At 40.2% G+C, this 10,331-nt stretch overlaps 1 protein-coding gene across 6 annotated transcripts in view; it reads left to right on the forward strand.

The window, feature by feature from the left end:
- Window positions 1-4,639, forward strand: part of MTHFD1L (methylenetetrahydrofolate dehydrogenase (NADP+ dependent) 1 like) — a 157,118-nt gene extending 152,479 nt beyond the window's left edge. For all 6 annotated transcript variants that reach the window (XM_040598296.1, XM_040598299.1, XM_040598304.1 and 3 more), the window contains one exon: window positions 1,605-4,639. The gene's annotated coding sequence lies outside the window, so the exon portion shown is untranslated. The remainder of the gene's footprint in view (window positions 1-1,604) is intronic.
- Window positions 4,640-10,331: the final 5,692 nt, after the last annotated feature.

Consider the following 10,331-nt stretch of genomic DNA (forward strand, 5'->3'; position numbering starts at 1 on the left):
TTGAAAATTTGCTTGAATTCTTTCCTTAGTGTTTTAGTGTATGATGTAAAATTTCTAGTAATATGATACTGTGCCAGCTCATTAGGACTGATTCAAATCTTTAAGATGTGGTAATTGAAAAATATTTAGAGATTTGTGGAATAGCTGGAGATGTTTCATTATAAACATGCGTGCAGACCTGAGAACAGTCGTTTTAGTGTGCAGTTTATATCCTCCTCTGCAATGCATAGCTTCACGAAACTGGTGAAGGAGATACAGGATACAGGCAAAAGTTCCTGCTGCAAGGGTAGCTTTGGGGGGACTCTCACTGAGATGAGACAGTGGATGTCATTAGCCTCTCTGATTTTCCTCCATCATTTCACGGCATTAGTCAAGGAGATGATAGCTCTTACAAAAATTTACAGAATACCGATCATTAGAATATTCTCTTAAAAAGTCATACGAGCAAAAACTTTTGTCGAAAAAAGTCAGCTCTGTTTTTTTTCTTTTGACAAATAGCTAATACATGGAACACACAATATTACGGTCTCTCTGTAGGAGCAACACACTCTATTAAAAAACTGAAACATTAGCATCTGGAAATGAACCCAAAGGAATCTGGTTAGTTCTTCCTCAATGGCCAGTATCCCATTTAAATTGTATTGCCCAGCTCATACACTAAGTAAGTGCAATTGTTTCCTTAGGAGCTGTCTGTAGATAGCACCAGTTAGAGTAAGACTTACATGGAGACAAGTCTGCCAGTAGAAAGAAATATTTTTTTTAAAAAAAAAGGAAAGTAGTATTTGCACAGTGAGGGGAATTTATGAACCTGACCTGCTCTGCAGAAGTAGTCTGTTAAGACCCCTGTGAGCTCTGAGGATCCCTCTAATCAGTGGCAGCAGGTGCCTGCTCTTACTGTGCCAGTTTGGCTTTGGGTATCTTGGACTGATGATGGAGGTGGTTGTTTTCGTCAGTTTGTTGTGACCTAGTAAGGCCATGGCTGTCCACAGTTACAGATATATTCTTGCACTCTGTCCTCTTCAGAACTGGCAGAACATCAGAATGACTGTAATACACAGCATGGGCATTTTGCCAGCCTCAGAGCTTTTCTGAATGTGAGAATCCCAGAGCTCTGACTGTGAGCATCTTCATGGCCATAAAGAAGCCCATGAAGAGGGACACCAAAACGGAGGTCCTAAAATTGCACTGTTAGATGTTTTCATCTTAATTCATTTAGATACAGGTAGGAGGTATTTGAAGACCTTTCATTTGCATCCACAAAATTGATCCTATGAAACAAAAACCTGACTTCTTTTACTCTCATTCTACAGTATTGGGTTTCAGTCAGCAGGATTTACTACAATAATGTACAGTCTGAAGTCTGTATCATATTGGAATACGAGTACAAGTTTTTGTTTCTCACCTAGTAGGGTTACACAGATGATAAATGGGAGGCGCATGTGGCATAACTGATTTTTTTTATTATTATGGTTAAGACAAAAATATCCAGTTTTACTAAAACACTGTTTTTAGATAGTGGTGCTTCTATTTCTATCTTTTTTTTCTTTAAAGAAAGCAAAGATATCTTGTTTCAATGTATAAATTCTTTACCTTTCTCATTTCAGAAGCCTTGAAATTAAGAACTGCAACTTTCCTGTTTCTTGCAAGTAGAGGACAAAAAATGAGTCTGAAATATTCCTGTTACGTGTCTCTGGAGGAATGTCAAGATAGACCAAAGAGCAAAAGTTTACTCTTTCTTCAAACTAGTTTTTACGATTAAATATAGCTGTAAGGTTAAAAAAAAAGGCAAGCTAAAGTTTTTCTTTCTCACTGTAGTACAGGAAGCTCTCGACTGGGGTTTATGCTTGTTTGTGGATAAAATGACATGGAAAAAGAGAGAAACTTTTTACCTTTGAGTTTTTGTCTTTTCTCAGAGGCATTTACAGAAGTATTTCCCTTATCTTGGCCATCTAAAAACTTGCATAAACATGATTATACTGTGTAATCAAGCCTATTTCTCTCTGAAAAATACATTTTCGCTCCTGGCATTCAGGAGCTGAAACCACACACAGATTAACTGCACATTTTTAAGTTATCATCAAGCGTTGCTCTGGATGCATTTGTGCAACAGCCAAGCTTCAAGCAAGGAAGATATTAAGCAGAGAAAGAACAGAGCATTTATTCTTAAAAAAGTTTTAAATATATGATTTGTTTCCTTGTTGGGCAAACATCTTTTGAAATGCTTAAGCTATAGGTGTCTCATATCCATAGGTCTGTCTTTACCCAATACATATATTACAGTCTGTCCAGCTGATTATGCGCTTGTTGTGGTGAAACTGGTTGTTCAGAGAGGGTATTGCTCCTTCTGAAGCCCTGTTTTGCTCCTGTTCTTGGCTAATGAAGCCTCCTGCTGTGCTGGCTCCCGACCTACAGTTTTTCTTGTCCTGTCCCTGGCAGTACACAATGCCCAGTAACAACAGAGGAATGTCCATCAAGCAAGGATGCAACAGTGCAGAGCTTTGTTCTGCTTTGTTTTGCAGGTTTTAATCACCATACTGTAAAACTGGAGTGTGTTATTATTTGAAGGGGGTATTTGAACAAGTTAAATCTTAAACCATGTGCATTAATTTACCTGAGTAACTTATCTTGTCTTTTTTTTGCTAAATCTGCAGCAAAACAAGGATACTGCATTTAGCTTTTCAAGCTGCTGCTCCTCAGGAAACTCACTGACTGACTGTTGGCGCCTTCAATAACAAAAAATGCAATAGAACAATAGGTTGAATCAAGATAATAGTCCATTGTTTTTTTTAGGTAAAAAGCAGTGAAATAATGATGAGAGAGTTTATTTTCCTGGTGACGTTTTCCATCCTGTCGCTTTGCTCTGCTTACGCACATCTGTATGTTATGGGCTTCTGCAATGTAGTTTTGGTTCCCTTCTACACAGCCACATTTGGAGACTTAATTATCTCAGGAACTGTGTTGAAATTGAGGGGTTTGTTTTGGTTTTTAAAATCATGCTTCGTTATTTATAAACTCAAAACTGTAATTATGGACAGAAGAGCAAACTGGGGACAATTAAAATAATTATCTGTGCCTTCCCTGGAGTAGCACGGAAATGTCTGTTGACTGCATTTCAGAACTGTTCTATTCATAGTGTGGTCCCCTAGCACCATGGGGATTTCTGTGAAGATAAACTTAAACATAAAAAAAAGAGCTATTTGATATTTTAGCCTGATTAGACTATAGAGCTTGTAACAGCCAAGACTGTGGATGCTTTAATTACACTGGGGCAGGACAAACATGATCAGCAGAAAGTAAGATTCAAGTGTGGCGCTCTCAGCTACTGGGAAGAGAGATTGCTGAAATTTTCTATTAAATTGTGCCGCAAAACACAACCGTGCTATTCATACACATAACGGTGTTGTAATTTAGTTTTGCACACACTGAGCTATCTAGCCTAGAAATAGCCAAAGACTTTTCTGGAAGAAAGTGTGGTTGCCAGCCATAGTTTTCCTAGTAGCATCCTTACAAGAAAAATAAAGAACATTTTCCCTCCGTCTTGTCCCAAGAAATACAGAACATCATAACTCTGCCTTACTAGCGGTCATTGTGGTTCCCCCGCAGGTGCATTGGACCTATCTCCATGTGGTATGGGATACTAAACATGGCACTAGCTGGCTGCCTGTGAAGCTTCCATGTGGATATGGGTGCCTGAGCAACAAGTTTTAGAAATCATTTCAGACTGCTGCTAGATATCCTTTCCATAGCGTAGTCTCCGTATTGTCCCTTCAGGTCACACACACTGGGACTATTTATCTGACCCATCAGTCTCTCCCTATAACATCATTCCGGCTCAATTAGTTGAGAGTTGACAAACATCCTGTTTTTTCTACTGTCATGTGCACAGGATATCTTATATTGTTTTGATAGCTTCGGTAATTCAAGGAAAGCTGGAATGACCCTCTCTTCTTTTGTCCTAGACTTTTCCCCACACCATCTAGTTAACTATCCGCAAAGTCTCTTGAGCTATTACATTTTTAGTTCTTCATTTTACGTTTTAGTAGAAGACTTGTTAAAAATAATCCACGTTGGCATGCAGATTCTGTCTCGTGATCCAGAGGGGTTGAGCTATTGGCTACCAGCTGAGCTGCAGAAACTGCTGTAGTATAGGTTCCCTAGGGTTGCCCTAGTTCTGAGGCCTTCATCAAGAAGGATTTAAAATGAAGACTTTTTTTTAAGGTGTTATTGGTAGGCATATCATTTTGCATGTGATTGCAGGTGTGGAGCTCCTGCTTTTGCATCTGGTCTGAGCAATTTTGTGACACGGCAGAACCATGGCATATGGTAATGGTGATATTACAAGGCAGCTTGCCATGCTTAGCCCTGCGTTCGCTAAAGCATGTTAAGCGCCATACAGTTGTTTATTGTCAGAAGATCTGCTTTTTGTAGCGACTGACTACTTTGTTATTGCTACTGCTGAACTACTTCTGTAATGACATTGAAATACTTCAGACTACATACAATGACTATGTTTGTATTTTGAAATTCAAAATCCCAGGATTTCAGTTGCCATGAACATGAAAATAAAGTATGTCTGTACTGATGTTTGGTTTGCACAAGCAGTGCCTGCGTTCATTAATAAAGTACATCCATTATTTAACATTTCTCTATCTACCATCTTGTCTACTTAAAGCGACTTTTCTTTAATTCCTCGTAAGCCACTTGGTCTTGTCATGCCCCTGTCTCCAGCCGAACACAACTACACCAAGGAAGAAGGGGAGCTCAGCCACCTCCTAATCAAGTGCCAGATGCAAGCAAAGCTTAGGGCTCTTTCCTGGGTCCTGGGAACCTAGGAATGCATTTGGTCCCTGGCTGTTGCCACAGAGCCATGCACCAGAGGGTAGTCCATAGGATCTTCTCCATCAGTACAGTCTTTTTTGAAGCTGGTTTGTATTTAGGGAAGGACACACCAGGTTAACATCCTGTCCTGGTCCCAAAATACCTTGCTGTTGCCTTTGGTCCTTAGTGTAAAAGGCTGGATCAGATGCAAGGGTCAGTTGGACACTTTCCACTTCAGTTGGCAGCTGGGTTTGCACAAAGCATTATCAGGTACAAGAGCATGTATCTGTGAGCTTTTCGGGGTGGGATTTAAATATAAACAATGCAAAAGCTTCAGGAACTACGGGCGTTAAATCAACTGGACCATAACACAGCAGAAAGCATCCTGGGACTAGGAATAAATAAAATGGGGAAGTGGAGGTGAAATCAAGTACACTGGGCACATACTGGACATGGCTCCTGTTTTCTAAATAGCTAAATGTAGTCTTAACCATATGATTTGGATTAGTACTAGGTTTTTAACATGCTTCTCATGACTAGATTTCCAAACAGCTTTTCAGCTTATCTACAATGTTTCAGCAAGGAACTTACCTACGTGTAACAGGTCTCAAGTCCTGGGTTTGTGCTGCAGTGCTACCTGGGTCTGCCCTGCTGATGGCCACCCCCCAGCCAGGGCGAGCATGGGAGGCACATGCAAACTCTCTCCCCTCCACTGCATTGTTGGGGCGGTGAGGGAGGGTAACCAGTTTCACCCCTTTTAACATGCAGTTTTTCATAGAATATTCTGAGAAGATATTTTAGAGAAAAATTTGAAGACCAGGCTAGGAACCCCTGCTTGAGAAGGTCAAAATGGAAACACCGACAGTCCCTTCAAGCATATGTCCTGAGAACAGGACTGCTGTGCTATACATGTTACTGTACGCTGTGGGTTTAATGCCAGAGTGTTTATGCGAAGTGAGCCAAATTCAAATATTTCCATGAGTGTGGCCATAATAATAGTTCCCAGCTCCATGCACCTAGGTGTAATATATTACATACACACAAGCATGAGGGAGTATGTATTTGCGCATGCAGTTATGTAAAATCTTCAATATTTCCTTCCCAAGTAAACTTCTTAATTTAAACTTTTGAGTAATGATCGGGAAGAGCTAGCCATACTACATGCCAGCATAAGCTCAACTGGACAAAACCCTGAAGCAACTTTTTGAGTCAGCCCTGCATTGCGTGATCTCCGGGTCCCTTCCAAGGTAAACTCTTCTCTGCACCTACGAATCGCAACGCTAGTAGAAGTTAGCACTGAGGAAGCACAGAGCTGAAATCCACACACAAACACGCACAGTATAGCAACCACACGAACTTTACTTTGCAGACTACTAATAAAAAAAGAGGATGTATCAAATACAAGTCATGCTCATATTTATGCAATACACTAAATCAAGATTTAAGTTATGACGTTTTAAAAGCTGTTTCCCACTGGACAATTCCCATCATGGTATTGCAACTCAATTACTGTCAACTTCTGGTCAAAGTTAGATTCCTAAACCAAAGATGACTTTCAGCTTTTCAGGACATGGTCTGCTAGTTGCCCATATAACACAGCACCTGCATGTTCTCATCACGTGCACAGTTTATATTTATTCTCCAGAAAAATCTAATTACAGCTGTATTTGTACCAAACATGTATTATATACATGCCATATAACTATACCACTATATGAATTCTAGGATGTTTCCTTCCAGTTTCACTTTGCTAAAAGGCTTGAGGGGAAATCTGAGAGCGGAGGAGAAAGCCTTTTGTCTAGCTGGGGGCAGCAAACCAGCTCCTACACAGCTTTCAGTCAGCCAAAGTCTCTGCAAGGAGACAAACGTCCCTGTGTTTGCTGCTTCCATGGGTTGCTCATGCTCATCTGGAGCATGTATCACCTTGGTGTCTCCATTGCAGTCAGAAAAAGCTGTATTTGCCAGCATGTTTTTTCAGGTGTTTGAAGTAAGTGAACTCCCCTGAGGAAGGTTTTGGGGGAAAGCAAGAAAACTACCTGGTCTACTCCTTATGACCTTAGGCTAAGGTAGCAGTTTAATGAAGCAAGCCCTTCCCATCAGTTCCATACAGTTGCTGATTTTTTTCCTATGTTTAATAAGTCCAACCATGGTCAGTATCAGGCATTAGTGCCTGGCAAAAGCTTGTTGTTCATCCAGGATGAAACCTGGATCTAATTCCACTTCTGGAACTACTGAAAGTCAGACAGACTTTAGATCCTGGTTTGTTAGCAATGACCAGTTATGCAAGTTGTTTAATTCTGATTAGTAAGTGGAAAATGGAAAAGAACAAATAAAAGAAGAAAAATAATGAAGATGGCAAATGAAGGAACAAAGCACAGGAGTTAAATTGGCTCTTTTGGGACAGAATTGTATGAAAGCAGCAGATGTAAATCAAAATGAGTCTGAGAAGTTATTTCACTAAATCTCACTCGAAAAAATCCTTTAAATTGAATGGTATATAACTTACCACCCATAGTTTTGAAGAAGGCTATGTAAAAAAAAAAAAAAAACAACAAAACCACATTTATCTGCAAATTCCTACTGAAAAGTGAAAAGATACTCTCACAGAAACAAAGTTTACTGTTATCACTTAATATTAATCTGGTTTTAGAAACACTAAATCAGCACAGTGTAATCAAATGCTTCTAAGAAAGAGTAGAAAAAGAGATGAGCAGCAAGTGAAAGATGTCATCAATGTAGAAAAAGAAAAGTAACCTCAAGTACCTTCCAAGAGAAGGATATACTTGGAGAGTTAACACTACTGGGGAAGACCCAGATCCAGTGCTTTAATTCATAGCCGGTGTGCTGTTTCCCATCAGTTCTCCCTCATGGAGCTGGCTACCAGATCCCCAGAGATGGGAGGAAGATCTTAGGTCGTGCTTGCACCTGGCATCACGGGATAGCAATTGCAGGGCATCAACAGGGTGGCAACAACTACGGTGGAGCCAGGCAGAGGGCACCAGCCTCGGAGTTCTGCACCTACTGGGTCCTCATACATGCCTCCTCTGCGGTGGGTCACTGCAACAGATAACCTCACCTTCTGCTAAATTCAGACATCTCTATCCCATGACTGCATTTACTCAGCAGCAAACAAACCACACACCAGTTTGTAAGCAGAAATGGAAGAGTTATACCTGGTGTGACCATATAATTTAAACATGTCTGGAAGCTGTATAGACAACCTGCAATTATCAAACTGAGGGTGTCACAAGCTGTTTAAAAGACAGATGGTCTGTTTTTCATACCCCTCAGAAAAGGCCAACATCATCATCCCAACACCATGCTGGGGGAAGGGGGGGGGGGGGGGGGAGGGGGAAGAAAGAAAAAAAAAGAAAAAAAAAAGAAAAAAAAAGAAAATAAAAATAGTAATTAAAAAAAAAAGAGTACAGTACCTGTGTGGAAAAATATTCCCTACAGTACTGCTTTTCTGTTGGTACTCTAGTTTGCTTCCTTTAAGCTCTGACAGAATAATGAAAAGCCTGAAAACCCAAACCCTTGCTCTCTCTCTGTGAGAGGATCCCGTCAAATATGTTTGTGTATCTGTGAATGGATTCTTACCCCAAGCATCTCTAATGCTCACGTTTTTCCACTGTTTGAAGACAAGTGGTAGGAACAAACTGACAGGAGAATACACTGTTTAATCCTGTATAAGGGATGATGAAGTGAACCTACAGAGCCATATCCAAACATTTATAGATAGAAGCCTGGATGCATGAGGGCAATTAGGCTTGCATACTTGGGAAAACATGTTTGGGGAGGACCTTTTCAGTTCATAACTCCTGCAAAATGACTACGGTACCCATCTGCAGGGGAAGATGGATGCTGGAAGAGCCATACCTTCCTTACTTAGTGAGTCTGAAATGGAAATGATCCAAGTAACCATTTACTCACGTGCATAAGCTTGAATCTTAAATTTAGCAGCATTTCACCTTTTAACCTTGAATTTCACATTGCCTTAACCAGTTTGACTTGATCCTGAACAGCTACAGAAACGTTTACAGTCATTCGCTGCAGCAAGAATAAAGAAAGCCTCACCTGGATCTTGAAACAAATGTCTAGGGACCATTCAGACAGAATTGGCACTGGAACCAGTTCAACTAGTGCTTCCTCACTGCAGATGTTTGCCATCATGCCACCAAGCCGCAGAGCTGGCCCGAGCACCCTCCCCACAGCATCTCAACTTACAAACAGAGCAAATGCTTCCCCCCACAGCCAACCACCAGGCAAATATGTAGGATGCTTAGTATGTGAAAAGACATACGCAGCAGATTTTAATTAAAAAACAAACACACAAAAAACCCAGAAAACAACACCACAAAAAACCCCACCAACACCTCTACCCAGATTTATAAATTTAAATGCTGAACTCAAAAAATCAAACACACATTTTAAATTCTATGTGCTTTGTTTAAATCCCAGTGCCCGGTAGGCAAATAGATGACAACCAGAATTTATAACATACCAATATGAACTGGCTCAGCAGTTCTGTATTGTTAAGCCACATACTACCTATTATCAGATTTACACTTGGGTTTTTCTTCATGTGTAAGTAGAAACTGTGCAGTTGTGCCAGAAACTCGTAGTCATTAAGTTGGCAGGTAGAGAACGTGGGCAGGGGGATTCCCTGAGCATTGCAGTTTGCTCGCTAATAGTCACCAAGGATCATCTGGCTTTGCACCCTAATATACCTGTTGCAAATAAAGTCAAGATTTGTCTAACCCCTGCACATACCCAGCAATGTATTTAGTGCATTAACAAAACACCAACATAAAAACATGAGCAAGCTAAACATCAGCTATTTCATTACTACAAAATTAGTTGCTTTGCCTCTTCAGCAGGGCCTATATGCAACAAATATTGTAATTTACCTATTGTTCTATAATGGCTAGTAAGTGACATGCTCATACATTCCCAAAAGAGACAAAAATGTTTCAAAATCTATATAAAGGAGTCATTTTTCCAAGACCCGTGTGCGCCAAATATGGTTCTTACTGAAGTAAGCAGAACTTGTAACACAAAACCTCCAGTTACTAGTTCTGCCTTCCATCTCCTTCTTTGGATGCCTGTGCAATACTGCAGATCTATTCCCTAGTACGTTAACATTCAGGTAGCTCCAGATAAATTCAAAACAATTTTTTTAAAAAGTATTTTCAATACAGGGGAGGATTCCAGTACAGAGTCAGCAGGTTGTAAGTCTATAATTATTCTAATAAAAATATTTTATAGTTATTTTAAATATTCACCTACAGTGCTGCCACTAACCATGCTGTTTATGCAGAAACACTCAGGATGGAAAGGACCTCTGGAGGTCCCCAAGTCCCACCACATGCTCAAAGTTGCTCAAAGCTTTATATATTAGTAAACAAAATTTCCTCAAGTAGATTTGTACTTTCACATACAGATTTAGGGACAAACATGACAAAGCTAGGTCACACATTGTAAGGTCACTTGCCAGCTGTAAATGGGAGCTTGTT

This window comes from Falco naumanni, chromosome 6 (genome assembly GCF_017639655.2).
Source record: "Falco naumanni isolate bFalNau1 chromosome 6, bFalNau1.pat, whole genome shotgun sequence".
Lineage (NCBI taxonomy): Eukaryota > Metazoa > Chordata > Aves > Falconiformes > Falconidae > Falco > Falco naumanni.